This window comes from Bidens hawaiensis, unplaced genomic scaffold (genome assembly GCF_021521415.1).
Source record: "Bidens hawaiensis isolate Kalapana, Puna unplaced genomic scaffold, B.hawaiensis_p1.1 tig00042240_1, whole genome shotgun sequence".
Classification (NCBI taxonomy): Eukaryota; Viridiplantae; Streptophyta; class Magnoliopsida; order Asterales; family Asteraceae; genus Bidens; species Bidens hawaiensis.
Window position 1 is genome coordinate 14467 of NW_027505764.1, and position 17364 is coordinate 31830.

The 17364-nt window shown below is 43.0% G+C and overlaps 2 pseudogenes; both read right to left on the reverse strand.

Moving 5' to 3' along the window:
• Positions 1-2521: 2521 nt before the first annotated feature.
• On the reverse strand, positions 2522-3109 carry LOC143615196 (heat shock 70 kDa protein 8 pseudogene; annotated as a pseudogene).
• A 9874-nt stretch (positions 3110-12983) lies between these two features.
• Positions 12984-13481, reverse strand: LOC143615197 (heat shock 70 kDa protein 8 pseudogene; annotated as a pseudogene).
• Between the last annotated feature and the right edge of the window lie 3883 nt (positions 13482-17364).

A 17364-nucleotide genomic window follows, 5' to 3' on the forward strand; every position in this document is an offset into this window, starting at 1 on the left:
TTGAGACTTGAGTGGCGATAGTGGACTAGTGGTGCCGCCGACCCCGAGCAAATTGTAACAAACAATGGTGAGCAAGTCACCCATTTGGACCATCTAAGTTAACATTTCTAGTATTTTACCTAGTTTTGAGTAAATCTAAATTTAGGGTGTGTTTGAGATTGCTTATTTTCATCAGGTTATAACTTATTAACTTTTTGAAAAATAATAAGGTGTTTGAGATTGTTTATATTGTGAGAAGAAAAGTTTCATAAGTTACAATTTTGTAACTTATTAACTTAATAAAAAGTTATAATAAAACACCCCATTACATGTAATGTATAATGATGGCCACCAACACATCCACTCACGACATATTAAGGTTATGTGTAGTGAGGGGCTATTTTCTAGCCCATATATATATGTATATAGGGGATGGATATTTTGAGAACCTTGTTAAGTTTTAAGAACTATTCTTGACCACACATTTAATTAAATAGATTAAATTATGTGATTGAGATTAAATGTGAATAAAAAATTAAAATATGAGAGAGAATAAAGACTTACAGTGATTACACAACTTTCAACATCCGTTACACATATGTAATAAGTCGAATCGGTGTGTAAAAAATTCTGTAATTTTTTACGTATATATAACCTACATATATTACGTTGTGTACAAAAATTCAAAAAAAAAAATGTTACGTTAAGTTATTTCGAGTTCTTAAAACTTAAAAGAGTTCTCATTTAAAATCTCCCATATATATATATATATAAGGTTAGATAAGGTTAGGTTAGAATAAAACCCACTTGAGTTGTGAAAACGCTAGCAACGCATTCTCAATTACATGTTTTTAATTAAAGTTTGAATCTTGTGGTATACAACTAAAGTTAATAAAAAACGTAAAAGTTAATCTACACTTTCTCTCTTCTGAAACATATATAGAAATTAGTAAAAAAAATGTAAAAAAAAAATAGCTAAACATATTTTTTAAGTTTTCGATGTTTTGTATTAAATGTAACAACATATATTACATGTTAAAAAAACAATGTTACATAGGGTTTTCACAACTCAAACGGGTTTTCATTCTAGAATGAAAACCCGTTTGAGTTGTGAAAACCCTATGCAACCCGTGAAAATTCTATATATAAGGTAAGGTTAAAATAAAAACCCACCTAAGTTATGAAAACTCTAGAAACCTATTCTCAACCACATGTTTTTAATTAAAGTTTGAAACTTGTGATCCACAATTAAAGTTAATAAATTATGTAAAAGTAAATATAACTTTTTCTATTTCCTAAAAACATATATAAAAATTGGTAAAAAAATGTTAAAAATAGCAAAATAATTTTTTTTATATATTACATGTGCCAGAAAAAAAAATCCGATGTTACATGAGATTTTCACATTCAAATGAGTTTTCATTATATACTTCCCACATATATATATATATATATATATATATATAGGGTTAGGTTAAAATAAAACCCACTTAAGTTGTGAAAACTCTAAAAACTCATTCTCAACCACATGTTTTTATTTAAAGATTAAATTTTGTGGTTCACAATTAAAGTTAATAAAAAATGTAAAAGTAAATTACACTTTCTCTCTCCTAAAAACATATATAAAAATTAGTAAAAAAATATAAAAAAATAACAAAACATTTTTTTTAATGTTTTGTATTAAATGTACCAACATATATTACATGTAACAAAAAAAACAATGTTACATAGGGTTTTCACGATTTTCACAACTCAAAAGGGTTTTCATTATATACTTTGCCTATATATATATATATATATATATATATATATATATATATATATATATATATATATATATATATATATATATATGGGAGGGATATTTTGAGAACCTTGTTGAGTTGTAAGAACTTAAGAACTCAATTCTAGGCCACATATTTAATTAAATGGATTGGAATATGTGGTTGAGATTAAATCTGGAAAAAAGTCAAAGTAGGAGAGAGAATAAAGATGTAAGTGGTTACACTAACTTTTACGTCCGTTACACATGTGTAAAAAATCGACTTGATGTGTAAAAAATTCTGTAATTTTTTTACGTGTATGTAACCTACATGTATTACGCATGTGTAAAAAAAATTCAAAAAAAAAAAAATCGTTACACTGAGTTCTTTCGAGTTCTTAAAACTCAAAATGAGTTCTTAATTGAAATCTCCCATATATATATATATGAAAAGACTACTCCCCCCTCCGATAGGAGGGGAGGGGGGGGGGGGTATTCTCGCCATATGTGTCCCAAATTTGTAGCTCATTACAGATTGTCTAATAAATTAACTTAATTTCCTTATGTAATCGAAAACATGTGTACAGTCACTTGCATTGGTACTTCAATACTATAGAACAAAAACCATCAGAAAATACACACAAGGCCCTGACGACTACCAACATTAGACACATTAAACTAGGACAACCCACATCATACAAGTTCAAGGCTCTACCTGACCACACTTTATTACAACCATAAATAAAAAGAACACAAATAAAAAACCCGGATGAACACTCATCAAGTGTTAAGCTTGTTGTGAAAAGTCACCAAGCCCAGAGTAGACCCAAACAACCTATTTAAAGCATCAGCACACAATCCATGCCCATCATCAGCCGTTGGCAGTCTTACTTCCATCAACGGGGCGACTGGATTCCGCGACCCTGATCCCGGCATCACAACACCAGCCATAACTCTCAGCATATTTGAGGCATCAATATCCATACACACATCAATCTCCGGTACCCCTCTCGGGGAAGCAGGTATCCCCACAACCTTAAAATACCCCAACAGCAACTGCTTCTCATCATCCCCTTGTTCATACACCAGAATCAAAGCTTCAGTTTGGTTATCATGAGCAGTTGTAAATAGCATCTCTCTCTTGGCAGGCAAAGTAGTATTGCGATCTATAATCGGAACAAAACTGTTCCCGTCAGCTCGAATCCCAATGCTATGTGCGTTTATTTGAATGGTTAAAAGGTCTAGACTTCCAAAAGGATCTTTCACACCCGAAGCCAACGCACCTTCTAGTGCCACCCCACGAACAGCAGCTTCCATCGGGTTAATAGCCATGTAGCTTTCACCTTTTTTACAAATACCCAACCCCATGTTCTTCAGTGTTGGAATATTTGAACACCCACCAACAAGGATCACGTCATCGATGTATTCCGGTTTCTCAAGCTTGGACTCATGCAGGCACTGTGTTATCAACCTAGCACACTTTTCGAAAACGCCTTTGTTGATTTCCTCAAACTCTTCTACGTCAATGACCCTGCGTATTCTCGTCCCGTTTCTGATGTCAGCATCGATTTGAACACTCGGTTGAAAGGATAACTTGTGTATCGCGTCCTACGTTGCCACCCAAAGAATACCCATGGATTTGATCTCCTCCAATCCGTGGTCCAAAAAGATACTATCCATATCCGGTACAAGATGACGCATCATGTTCTGAAGCAAATCCTCTCCTCCTATGCAACTCCCCGCCAACGCCTTCATTTGAGAAACTCCCCCGGCCGAGCTCAGTTGGACCCGCAAGACTCACTTCAAAGAGACGTCTGCGCAGTTGAACCCGCAAGACTCACCTGCAACAGGGACGTCTGCGCAAAGGCTAAACTCGCACTCACCTTGAAGAGACGTCTGCGCAGAAACCAATTGGATCCGCAGGACCCACCATGCTCAGAGACGTGACGTCCTTACGCGCAGTACGCAAGCTGTTTCCGCAGGAAAAACCTCCCAATGGTCGACGTACTCCGCCTGTTCCCGCAGCAACGGATACTAGCCATCAGGGAAGGCTACCCGCGCAGCAAGGCTACACGCACAAGGCACTTAACTCTTAAATAATTCAGTAATGTCACCTGAAGAGGAGATGAGCAAGCCGGGAACACTCCCGCACAAAGCCGATAAAACTCCCGCCCAAATGAGCCAGTCCGTACGATACTGGAGGATCTTTTGTACTGTACCTGACGAGGTATGGACAAAAGATCTGACCAAAGATACGACAGCTCACTGACAACAGTATGACGAGCAACACGCTCTTGTACTGTATGTCACTATTAGCCGCTGCCTACTCACCAACCTGTCGGAGGACGTGCATAGCCTGCAGTTGGTGGAACAGGAATAGTACACAGCCGGCCTGGTCACTATCAGCCGCTGCCTACCCACCAACCACCAGCATGGCATGTGCGTAGCCCACAGTTGGCAGAACAGGAACACTATTCAGCCGGCTGTACCTGCTTGGAAACCTACCTTCGGCTATAAATACTCCAACACCTTGGAACGGTATTATTATCTTATCTCATATCTCATATCTTGATATATTACCTGATATCTGCTCTAGTCATTCTCTTAATATACACTTATATTCAATAGCAATCTAGTCTGATTCTCACGCCGGAGGGTGGTCACAAGGAGGTACCCCCCCTTCTCAGTGACGAGCTCACGGTGTCTGTTTTGCAGGTCATCAGAAGAACCATCTTTGCCGGACCTAACCCCTCGTGGGAAACATCTATTTAACCCCCAGATTATCCGTAATCTGCCCGGGGTCAATTAGTGTTTCTTCGTTGGCGCCATCCGTGCATAAAAGCTAGAACTAATCCTTTTTCAGTTTTTTCAAACTTCTGGAAAGATGGTTAAGGTTAATCCGTTGCCAAGGCCAACGAGTGACCAAGAAACCCCGGTAACCACAACCCCAGCCACTGGGGGGAACACCGGCGAGTACACAATGTTTACGAACACTACCCCGGTTATCCAAGCTGGGGAAAGTGCAGTAAATTTTACGAACACTACCCCGGTTACCCAAGCCGGGGCAAGTGCAGTAAATAATCATCCCCTGGGATTCATTGATACCCAGGCGGAAAGACGACAGACGAGGTTCCCCCGCCAAACACTTGATCAAGTTAAAGCGTGGGCGGAAGCACGTCAGAAGGAATTCCAAGCTGAGTTGGACGAACGCTTACGTTCACTTCAACAGGCTGACGAGTTCGGAAGCACTCGACAACAACTCAACTTGAGCAATGAGTGCGAGTACTCGGACGATGATTCGGAGGAATCCGACACCGACGCAAACCCTCGCCATAGGGCGAAAGGGAAGCGTAAGAAAACGGACTTCCAACCGAGAAGGAATTTTGGAGAAACCTTCAAACCAAAAAACGCGGGTGGAAACCCACGTGACTTCTCTAAAACCTTCAGACCAACCGCTGCAAATGCGGGAACCTCCAAGTTTGTAAGGGACATTGCGGAAGCAATCGCCCCAAGAAGTGCCAAACAGATGTCAAACATCGGCACCTATGATGGTATATCTGACCCAGACGATCATTTGAACAGATTCATAGCGGGGGCAACCGTCAGCAACTGGACGGAACCCCCGTGGTGTTATATGTTCCAGATGACGCTGGTTGGAGCAGCCAGAGCGTGGTTCGACCGTCTACCGGTCCACCACATCTACGATTGGGCAGACTTCCAACAGAAGTTTAGCCAACACTTCAGCCAACACAGAAAGTATACCGAAGAGCAATGGACAATCCTCAATTGCATTCGAGAGGAAGATGAATCTTTGCTAGACTTCATCACTCGCTTCAACTCAAAGAAGCTAAGTCTGGGTAGTATTAGCGAAGATCTTGTTCGCGCTGCTTTCATCCAGGGCGCGAAAGACCCAGAGCTCATCCGCACCTTAACGGGTAAAGATGGCATGCCATCCACATGGGATGCCATCATGACAGCAGCTAAACGCTTCGCGGAAACGGAAAAGCAACTGGGTAGAGATCTTCCCCAAAGCACAAACCTCTACACCCAGAAAACAAGAGAAAACAATGTCCCGACTAAACAAAAAGAGGAAGCTAGGCATTTGGCAGTCAAGGGTAAACTTTGACACCTCATCCGGCTCGCACCCTCGGTTAGGCGGAAAGGATGACATGCCGTCGTCAAACCGGAACTCCAGATGGACGCCATTCACCAAAAGCGTCATCGAGATATTCGACACCGAGAGACTCCCATGGCCAAAGGCTCCAATAATCCGAGAGCGTCACAACGCTGATCAGAGCAAATTCTGTGACTTCCACAGGACAAGAGGCCACAACACCGAGGAATGCCTAGACTTGAAGGACATCGTCGAAGCATTTGTCAGAGATGGGACGCTCACACACCTCGTGGCGTAATGAACGCTGAGCAGGCTAATGCGTGTAGAACCCCAGTTGGGGAAAACACGAATAAAACTGCAGCTTCAATGTCGGAGACTACATACTGTGTAAACAACGAGATTCCGAACCAAGTATATATCGGCTCGAAAGGCTCGATGACACTCCCAAGAACATGGAAGGGAGCTCAATTACACAGTCTGCATGTAGATCAATTCCAAACTTGTAAAAGAAAAGGCCCAGAGCCACTTCTAATGGAAATGATTCTCCTTATCACATTGACGCTGATGGTCTTACATTTATACTTACGAACTTTCTACACTGATATGCCGGTCTTCACCGCATACATAAGTGGGAAAGTAAGTCGTTGCGTGTGGAAGGCGGAAAAACCCGCATAAACACAAAAAACGGCAAACCTTCACGCAGGTCAGTCATAGGTAAAGTTTGGTCATTCCACTAAATGAAAGTGCCGGTCCTAACCGCACAAATCATGATAGAGAAAACTGAACTAACCTATTGACAATCGCGCGTCGAACGGTTAATTTATTCAAAACAGTGATGCCGGTTTTCACCGCATAAGTGTGAACAAGTCGTTGCGTGTGGAAGGCGGCAAAACCCGCATAAACACAAAAAACGGCAAACCTTCACGCAGGTCAGTCATAGGTAAAGTTTGGTCATCCCACTAAATGAAAGTGACGGTCTTACCCGCACAAATCATGATAGAGGAAACCGAACTAACCTATTGACAACCGCGCGTCGAACGGTTAATTTATTCAAAACGCTGATGCCGGTTTTCACCACATGAGTAAAGAAGTCGTTGCGTGTGGAAGGCGGCAAAACCCGCATAAACACAAAAAACGGCAAACCTTCACGCAGGTCAGTCATAGGTAAAGTTCAGTCATCCCACTAAATGAAAGTGACGGTCTTACCCGCACAAATCATGATAGAGGAAACCGAACTAACCTATTGACAACCGCGCGTCGAACAGTTAATTTATTCAAAACACTGATGCCTGTTTTCACCGCATAAGTGAAGAAATCGTTGCGTGTGGACGGCGGCAAAACCCGCGTAAGCACAAAAAACAGAAGAGGAAAACCTCCACGCAGGTCAGATATAGGTAAAGTTTAGCCATCCTACTAAGTTCACGTGACGGTCTTACCCGCACAATCACGAAGGAGGAAGCAAAACTTCAACCTATTATCTACCACGTTCAAAGGTTAACTTATTCAGAACACTTAGAAAGTTGCTAATTTAAACTAAAGTATGCATGAGCAAGTCATATAACGTTTATAAAGCAACACATCCAGTGAAAGTAGCGGTCCTACCCGCACAAAGATTTATATTTCATAATAATTCAAGTATTACAAGAATGACCGGGTATTTACCCGCCTACAAGAATATAAATCTATACAATGTAAACCTATCCTAACAGTGGGAAGGGATCTAAAGGTTCAAGCTTCAGGACCACTCCCTCCAAACCCACTTGTACCCGCACCATCAGTTGGCTGTGGCGGTTCAAGGAAGGTCTTGAGAATGGTTAACCCATCATCAGCAGCAGCAACTTCGTTCACCTTCTCCACCACTGGATGCGGGAAGGCAGCATACTGGTTCACTGCTTGGTCATAAGCAGCTTCAGTATCCACATCATATAAAGGGAAGTTGGAAGGCGGGATGCCCTTCTCAACGAACCCTAGACCAAGCAGGAAGCCAGCCTTTTCCCCATCCTCATGAGAAGCGTTGAGGGCTGCGCTCATGGCATCGTCGTATGAAGTGTCCGTGAAGACTCGATGCACAACCTACAAAACAAAAATACAAGTATCAAAACCTTTTCTAAGTATAAAGAAAAGCGTGAAGACATTATGAAGCTAAGCTTACCTGCGACAACCCTTCTCGTAGAAGCCATTTCTTGGTAACCAGAGCCTCATGGAGGGCAGCTTGAGCTTGGTTACGGGCGCGTTCGGTTTCACTTTTGTTAAGGTTGGCAAGCAACACTTCTTTAGCCGCAGCCTCATCGACGCCCTTAAGCTTACGCTCAGTATGGTCAAGCACGCCCCTCTGGTCCAAGATCTCTTGGAGCTTCTTGGCGTCTTCCATGGCCAAGGCATCATGAGCCTGTTGGAGCCTCTCTAGTTTGTCTTTAAGTTCCTCATTCTCGAGGCGTAGAGGCTCAGCAACAGCTTCAGCCTTGGTGGCCCTCTCAGTTGCGTTCCGTGCAGTTTCCTTAGCCAGCCGAAGCTGTTCGTTAACAGCTTGGGCAGCCTTGGAACGGGCCTCGAGACGGGCCTGAACTTCAACCTCAAGGGCTTTGAAGGCCTTCTCCTTCTCCGCAGCAACAGCGGAGAGCCTCCTGTTCTCCTCTCGGACAGCTCGCGCCTGACCTACTTCTTGGATCCGAGCTGCCTTTAACTTGTCGTTTTCACGACAAAGCAGCTCGACGCGCGGCTGCATCCGGGCTAGGAGAATCCGGAGCTCATTTGTCAACCTACCCTCCTGGTAGCTTGACATTGCTTCCCCCAGCGCCCCCCTTGGGGCGGCGTGGCGCGCCCACTCGACGCATTCTACAGGCGTCCGAAGGGTTGTTCCTCGGCGGATGTTCCATCGTGGAACATACACTTCATTGGAATCCGACACTGCAAAAGCAAAAAGCAGTTAGGAAAAGATGATAAAAAAAATATATATATATATAGAAATAATAAAAGGCCAAAATAACCCTACGCACCTGTAGGGTCGACGACAGGCCTGTAGCCGCCAAACCCATCACCCGAACCTAACGAATATCCATCCAAGAGGTCAGGCAGATAGGAAGGAGGCAGAGATTGGCTTGACGCCCCAACCCCGGACATACCTGAAGGACCGGCCGTAGTCGCCGGCGCCGGAGGAGGCATTGCGGAGGCCGCCGTAGTAGAGACCAACGTCGGTGAACTCACCGGAGGTGAACTCACAACCGCGGTCGTTGCTGCGGAAAAGACCAAAGAAAAACTCATCGCCGGCTCAGTGAAAGAATCAGTGAATATGGCACTGACAACCGGCGGAGACGTAGTCACAGTTGGAGCAGTTGACTCAACCGAGTGAGCAACTGAACCAACTGAAGCAGGCGCAGCCGCCTGGGTCATCGCCTCAGGTAGGTTGACCAAACCTACCATCATGGGTCCGGAGGTGCTCCTCCCCGCTCCACCCTGGAATGCGGTAGCATCCACGCCTACACGAAGACAAGATATATAAGTATAATGGCGGAAAGATATGAAGTTAAAAGTAAAGGAAGTTTGTACTTACGAGTCCTCTTGAGCTTGAAGGTACGAACAGGCGGGGACGAACCCGATGGAACCGGCCTCTTTACGTCGGTCACCGTCACTGTACTGGGCTGCCCGGAGGTGACAGCCGTCTCAACCTCCGGAGCAGTGATCTCAACACCACCAGGGTTCCCCGCCACCTCCTCGCTTTCGGTCTCTGAGTCAGACCGATTCACCGGATCGGCAGTGGAGGCAACCTTAGCCTTCCCCTTCCCGCCAGCAGCCTTCTTCTTCCTCACGAAGAATGGACCATCTGCGGATTCCTCATCAGAAGATGACAAGATTAGAGGAATTCCAGCAGAGGTTTGAGCATTGACAGGTCGAGGGTTAAACAACTCCTTACCTGGCCGCGTGGCGCTTAGAATCTGGTGGCCCGGCGGGTAGACCTCCACGAACCGATCCGCCGTTTGCTCAAGGATGGGCAACTCGTTCTCATCTAGAGCACGAGTACCCATCCGAGCGGGACCATCAGCTTCCCGCGGGTACAGAAGCGATTGCAAATCGTTTCCCTCTGAAAAAAGAAAAAAACAGTTTAGCGGAAAAACCCTAAATCAGCAAAAAGATGTGAAGCATACCGTAAGGGATAGAGTTCAAACCGTATTCAAGGACGATGGGAATCTGCGGCGCCTCCGCCCCAGCATTCTTCCACACCCGGCTCATCCCGAGCATCACCATCCCGGACTCCGCAAAGCGGGTAAACCGGAGAATGGATCTGGGAAATCTTGTCGAACCATTCCGCCTCCTCATATTGGGAGGGCTGTGAAGGTTCGGGAGAGCTCTCCCGTTCTTAAACGTCATCGCTATCGGGACGACGCGAGCGGAGATATAGAAGAACTCCCGCTTCCAAGACCGAAGACTGCGCTCGGTTGCGCAGATCTTCAGACCCTTGATCCGATTGACCAAGGTATACCACCCCTGGATGCACCTCCAAGAATAGAAGGTCATCAGGCGGTCGACATGGGGCTCCACGCCCAGAATGAGGCACACCCATTCAAAATGGCGGATCTTTGCGATCGCCATTGGGTGTACCTCCGTCAGGTGCACACCGTGTCTCTCCAGAACACGGTATACAAACTTCGTCAATGGGAACCTGAGATTCCCATAGATGAAGAATGCAGCATACACCCCTATTTTGCCCTTGGGGGCATCATACACCGTCTGGTGTGGCTCAGGAAACTCAGGCTCGAAAGGCTCGAGCATGAACTTCCTGACGATATACTGATACTGGCCGACGGGAAGAGCACACTGGCACTCGCCAGCAGTACTCTTATCGTCCTTATCAGAAGTGGACGACAGATTTTCAACGAACACGTCAGACTCCTCGGCAGGTAGCATCAACATCATGAACAGAAGACATGTTTTGGATGTAAAGAAGAACGATTTCGGGAGAATGCTCGACAAAAAAGTTAGAGTATTCGCCGGAAATCGTTTAGAAGAAGAAGAGAGGTGAAACTGTGAGTTGAGATGCAACCTCTCCTCCCTTTATATACTCATCGCAATGAATGCGATGAATTTAATGCGGAAGAGAGAGGAAAACACTGGTGCAATGAAACTATGACACGTGGAAAAAGCAAGCTGGCAACAGCTGTTGACAGGAGCGCTGCCGAAAACTTCGCGGCCACGCGCCCGAAAACTCGCGCCCACGCGCCTGAAAAAGCGTCTGGAATGACCATATACTGTCACGTCGCCATAACTTCCTGCACGTCCTGACACTGCCAGAAGAAACCGTCAGACGACGTTTCAACAGTTTGGACTGTTCTTATCCTTTCACCAACTCTTCGAATTTCAAAAAGATTCAAAAAGATTCAAAAGTAAGCGGGACTATGCCCCTTACCTTGGCAACCAAGTAACTATAAGACAGGTGCGAGTACAGTGTTAAGGCAAAACCCTTCACATACTTAGCACCTGCAGGGAATTGAAGCCAAGAATACCTCGGCAACCAAGTAACTATAAGACGGATGCGGGTACAGTGTCAAGGCAAAACCCTTCACATACTTAGCACCCGCAGGGAATTGAAGCCAGGAATACCTTGGAAGTAATGTAACTATAAGACGAGTGCGGGTACAGTGTCAAGGCAAAACCCTTCACATACCTAGCACTCCGCAGGGAATTGAAACCAAGAAGGATCTTCTGGGCCATGCTTGCGGAAACGAGAATAACATCCCCGCATAGCAGGAACGTCGAGAACTAGATTGTGTGAAGCTCCAAGATGGAATTGGTTGTTATAACATAATTGATCACTATGTTCAAAACTACCAAAACCTCATGGAGAATCTATACAAGTGGAACTCAACGCTCCTGACTTATGAGGAGGTTACAGACCTACCCGCATCATACCCAAAGATCAGGCAGAAAAGTCGGGAATTTCTGCGTGACATTAGGACTTCCGCGGGAAGAATCCCCATGGAAAACCTTAAAACTAAACCCTTTTCAAAACCCTTTGCTTAAGTCCAAAAGTTCACGCTCACCTATTAGCAATTCATGAGAAGAACATTGGACTGGGGGGACTTGAAGAGGTAGGTCCCAGCAGAGCCCAGTTGGACCCGCAAGACTCACTTCAAAGAGACATCTGCGCAGTTGAACCCGCAAGACTCACCTGCAACAGGGACGTCTGCGCAAAGGCTAAACTCGCACTCACCTTGAAGAGACGTCTGCGCAGAAACCAACTGGATCCGCAGGACCCACCATGCTCAGAGACGTGACGTCCTTACGCGCAGTACGCAAGCTGTTTCCGTAGGAAAAGCCTCCCAATGGTCGACGTACTCCGCCTGTTCCCGCAGCAACGGATACTAGCCATCAGGGAAGGCTACCCGCGCAGCAAGGCTACACGCACAAGGCACTTAACTCTTAAATAATTCAGTAATATCACCTGAAGAGGAGATGAGCAAGCCGGGAACACTCCCGCACAAAGCCGGGAAAACTCCCCGCCCAAATGAGCCAGTCCGTACGATACTGGAGGATCTTTTGTACTGTACCTGACGAGGTATGGACAAAAGATCTGACCAAAGATACGACAGCTCACTGACAACAGTATGACGAGCAGCACGCCCTTGTACTGTATGTCACTATTAGCCGCTGCCTACTCACCAACCTGTCGGAGGACGTGCATAGCCTGCAGTTGGTGGAACAGGAATAGTACACAGCCTGCCTGGTCACTATCAGCCGCTGCCTACCCACCAACCACCAGCATGGCATGTGCGTAGCCCACAGTTGGCAGAACAGGAACACTATTCAGCCGGCTGTACGTGCTTGGAAACCTACCTTCGGCTATAAATACTCCAACACCTTGGAACGTTATTATTATCTTATCTCATATCTCATATCTTGATATATTACCTGATATCTGCTCTAGTCATTCTCTTAATATACACTTATATTCAAGAGCAATCTAGTCTGATTCTCACGCCGGAGGGTGGTCACAAGGAGGTACCCCCCCTTCTCAGTGACGAGCTCACGGTGTCTGTTTTGCAGGTCATCAGAAGAACCATCTTTGCCGGACCTAACCCCTCGTGGGAAATATCTATTTAACCCCCAGATTATCCGTAATCTGCCCGGGGTCAATTAGTGTTTCTTCATCAACCTAGCACACTTTTCGAAAACGCCTTTGTTGATTTCCTCAAACTCTTCTACGTCAATGACCCTGCGTATTCTCGTCCCGTTTCCGAGGTCAGCATCGATTTGAACACTCGGTTGAAAGGATAACTTGTGTATCGCGTCCTGCGTTGCCACCCGAAGAATACCCATGGATTTGATCTCCTCCAATCCGTGGTCCAAAAAGATACTATCCATATCCGGTACAAGATGACGCATCATGTTCTGAAGCAAATCCTCTCCTCCTATGCAACTCCCCGCCAACGCCTTCATTTGAGAGACTCCCCCGGCCGTGGCTATTATAGCGACATCGCAATACCCTGCACCCATGTTGAATATCAGCCCGATTTTCTCACTCCCACTGTCCACAGTACTTTTGGTTGAAGCCAGCAGCAGCTGTTGCTGGGCATACAGCAGAGCAACAGTTGCTGGCTCAGGCATTAGTCTCAACACATGAAGACCCGCCATCGCCCACGACCCCGAGATGCGTGTTAACTGAATCCGGCTAAAAGCAGCCGGTACGGTTAATACAGCGTCTCGCACAGGGTGATTGAGGCGAGCTTCTGCTAGGGCTTTGAGTTCCACAAGGTATATAGCAAGCACTTTCTTCGGGTGTACTTGACCTCCACATGTTGTTCACCAAAGCGGCAATAAAGGGCTTGACGCCAACACCCAAGGTTTGAATAAGAAAGGGCAACGTTATGCTGGCTTGAGAAACGACAGGGTCGGTGTCGAGGCGTCCGATTAGGCGTTTCATGTTGAAGATGGAGGCGCCGGATAACATTTCGTAGTCGTGAGACAGTTGGTTGGTGACGTCGCCTACTGGTGAGGGGGAGGGGGATTCATCTCTGAAGGTGACGTATGACTTCATCAGCTTTTGGTTACGCGTGTTCCTGATAAGCTCAACCTGGGAGCCGTTCCAAACGGCTAGACTGCATTGGCAAGTACCCAAGTCGATGCCGATTGCGATTTCAGGGAATGTTGTCTCCTCTTTCGTCGTTTCGCTGTCGGATGCGACAGTGTATCCTACTTCTTCGCTCATTCTGCCTGCCAACTGATTAATTGGTCAAACACATGCATCAAATTAAGAAAATAAGCGAATAATACAACTAGTTTATGGGTTATTATTAACAAATGAAAGAGCGAATTGTGTATTAAGAAAAAATATTGGAATTGGAACTTACTCTCTGTGTGTGTGAGAGCGTGATGCAGCGAAATAGGAGTGATGCGGTGGCACAGATATAAGGTGCAGCCCAAGGGACGAAACGAAGTAGAAGGTTTGAGAAGCTGATGGAAGGCGCATGGGCTGTCTTTCTACTTTCAACTTCTAGACAAACTTAGAGCCATTCTCATTCAACCTCTCATTTAATGTGAGTGGTGTTTTTATAATTTATAAAGTGATTCAGGATGTTGTGAGTGAAGGGTTTTTATATTTTAGTAAAAATAATGATTTTTCTGTATATTTGAAAAGTTACTTTTCATCCCCTATAATTTTTTAATATATTTTGAGAGTGGTTGTGAGTGAAGAAAAGAGAAAAGGTAATGATAAAATGTATAAAAGGTATTATTTAATTGAAATAGAGAGAAAAAATGTAGTGAGTTTTAGTGTAATTTTTGGTTTAGTGATAGAGGGTGAGATGAGAATGCTCTTAGGAGGTGTTTGGCCTAGCTTTTTTCAACAAAACTTATAGCTTTTTTAGCTTTTTATACAAAATAAGTTTAACTTAATGTTTGATTTAGTTTTTTAAGCTTATACTTATTAGCTTATATAAGCTAATTTGAAAAGCTTATTTGAAGAAGGTTTTTTAGCTTACTTGAAGAAGCTTATTTGTGTAAGAGTGTAAGTTACTCATTTGTCCTCAAATAGTGGTGGATTAATAATTATTTAAGCAACTTATTACTATAACAAATTAAAGAATGGTGGATTTAACAACTTATTAAGACGCATAATTTAACAACTTATTATTGTAACAATTTAACAAGAGACAAATGGTGGATAATTAATGAGAGGCAACTTATTACATTTAACAAGTTATTGACGCATAATTAATAAGAGGCAAATGGTGGATTTTCAGAGAAGAGGCAAGTTGGTGGATATCCAAAGACTAGCGGTTATCTTGCTCCATATAAAGGAACCAACATTCGTTATCTTATACCAGATTTTCGTTGTGGAAAAACGGTTGCTAGTCGTGCTCCTAAAGAACCTAAAGATATATTTAACTACCATTATTCATCATTGAGAAATGCCATTGAACGAACTTTTGGAGAATGGAAGGCTATAATGGGAGGATATTAGCATATGCATGTCAATTATACCTACGAGACACAGATGAAGATCGTGCTAGCATCTATGACAATTCATAATTATATTAGAAGAAAATATATATGTGATGAATGATTTAACAAGGCGCAGCTAGAATCTTACACTCCAAATAATGGTATTGATGATAGTCAAGGATCTAGTGGCATTAATGAAATAGATGAAGACACATGTATCTACTTTGTTTTTATGAGATATACCATCATTTTTGGATAAATTTATATTCAGGATGACGTAAAACTTCTACAAAAATACATTAATAATCAATAAACATTCATCTTGGTTTGGTTAGACCTCCTGCAATCATATCTCTAACTGCACTCATATATCAAACATATATTCTACGTTGTGTACTTATAAAATATAAGTTATATGATAATATGTAACCATGCCCCTGGTCATTTTACTAACATAAGCTAAATAAAAAAAACTAAGACAAACACTTAAAAAAAGCTTATCAACTTGTAGACTATAAGCTAATCCAAACACTTAAAAGGAGCTTATCAGATAACAGAAAACAAGCTATAAGTTACTTTACAATACAAGCATATACCCCAAAATAAAAGCTAGGCCAAACACCCCTTTATTTGTCAAATATTCTAAACTGTTATGTAACTCTCATTAAGGGCAAAGGGAACTTTGTTTAGGGAGAGAAAAAATAAAAACCTATAAATTTTCAATATTTTAGAATTGTCAATTGAAATTTGGACTGGGGTGTCACTTTAGGAAGCGTTCCAACAAGATTTCTTCGCAAATTAAAAGCTCACATGTATGAAGATTCTGACAAGCCGAACAAAAAGTTGAAAAGGTTGAGAGAGTCGGCCAAACTTTTCCATCAAATCTTCAGCTCAAAAGCAGTCTTCCCGACAGTCTTTTATTGTTTTCTACCTGCTCCGTACAAATTCCCAACTTTTTGAAATGGCGCCTTTTGAAAACCGTCCCCTAAGACGCATTTTAGAAGAATTTGATCCTAAGGAGACTAAGTTTATCTCTTTTGTTCATATGAAGTTTTTGTTTCATCTTCTCGTTTTCATTTTTCTTCTCCCAACTTCCAAATCATCTTTGAATTTTAGCCTGCTCTCATCTTCAAAATCACCTTTCTATGTAATCTCTTTCGAAGATGATTTCATGCAAAGGTGATTTCGTAGATGAGAGAAGAGAAATGGAAGTGAGAAGATGAAACAAAAACTTTATATAAATAAAAGAGATAAACTCGTCTCTTTGGAACAAATTCTTCTAAAATGCGTTGAGAAAGATTGCTTTTGAGCTAAAGATTTAATAAAAAATTTTGGCTGGCTCCCTCAACTTTTTTAACTTTTTTTTCGGCCTTGTCGGAATCTTTACACGTGATGGTTTTTAATTTGCGTAGAAATCTCGTCTGAATGCTTCTCAAAGTGCCATCCCAGTCCAAATTTCAAGTGACATTTCTAGAATAATGGATATTTATGGGTCATTTTTTTTCTCTCTTAAAAAGGTCCCTTTTGGGAATTTTCCCTTTAATTAAGCATACTATATACCGAAATTATACATCCATTAGGTTGTGTTTGTTTAGGTTCTGAATAAGTGAGTGGGCTGAAGTTTGATTCAACCATCAGATTGTTTGTTTCACTATTATGAGACCTCTGAATGACTTACTCAGCCTCTTAATCAATCAAGTTGAAAACAATGATGAATGGAAAATTAGACTTTGCTACTCGCATTACCCTAATTACTCCTTTTGTTGATTTTTAGGCAACAAGGTCTCCTTTGTCGCTGCTACAAGATCTCGTCTGTCATAGAAAGCTTCGTCCTCTCCTAGTTGTTCTCCTCATAGATTTTCAGTAATCATAGCAATCGATTTTCAGTTTTCTTTCATATATATGTTAATACAATTGGGTCTACCGCTAATCGTAAACCCTATCCATTGATTTATAGTTTCAATAACCCGATTCAATTTCATATAACAGTTACTCTTTTAGTTAACAAGTATGAATCAAATTGAATTACTAATTTCGTAATTCTTATGAATTGGAAACTTGATTCTATTCTTTG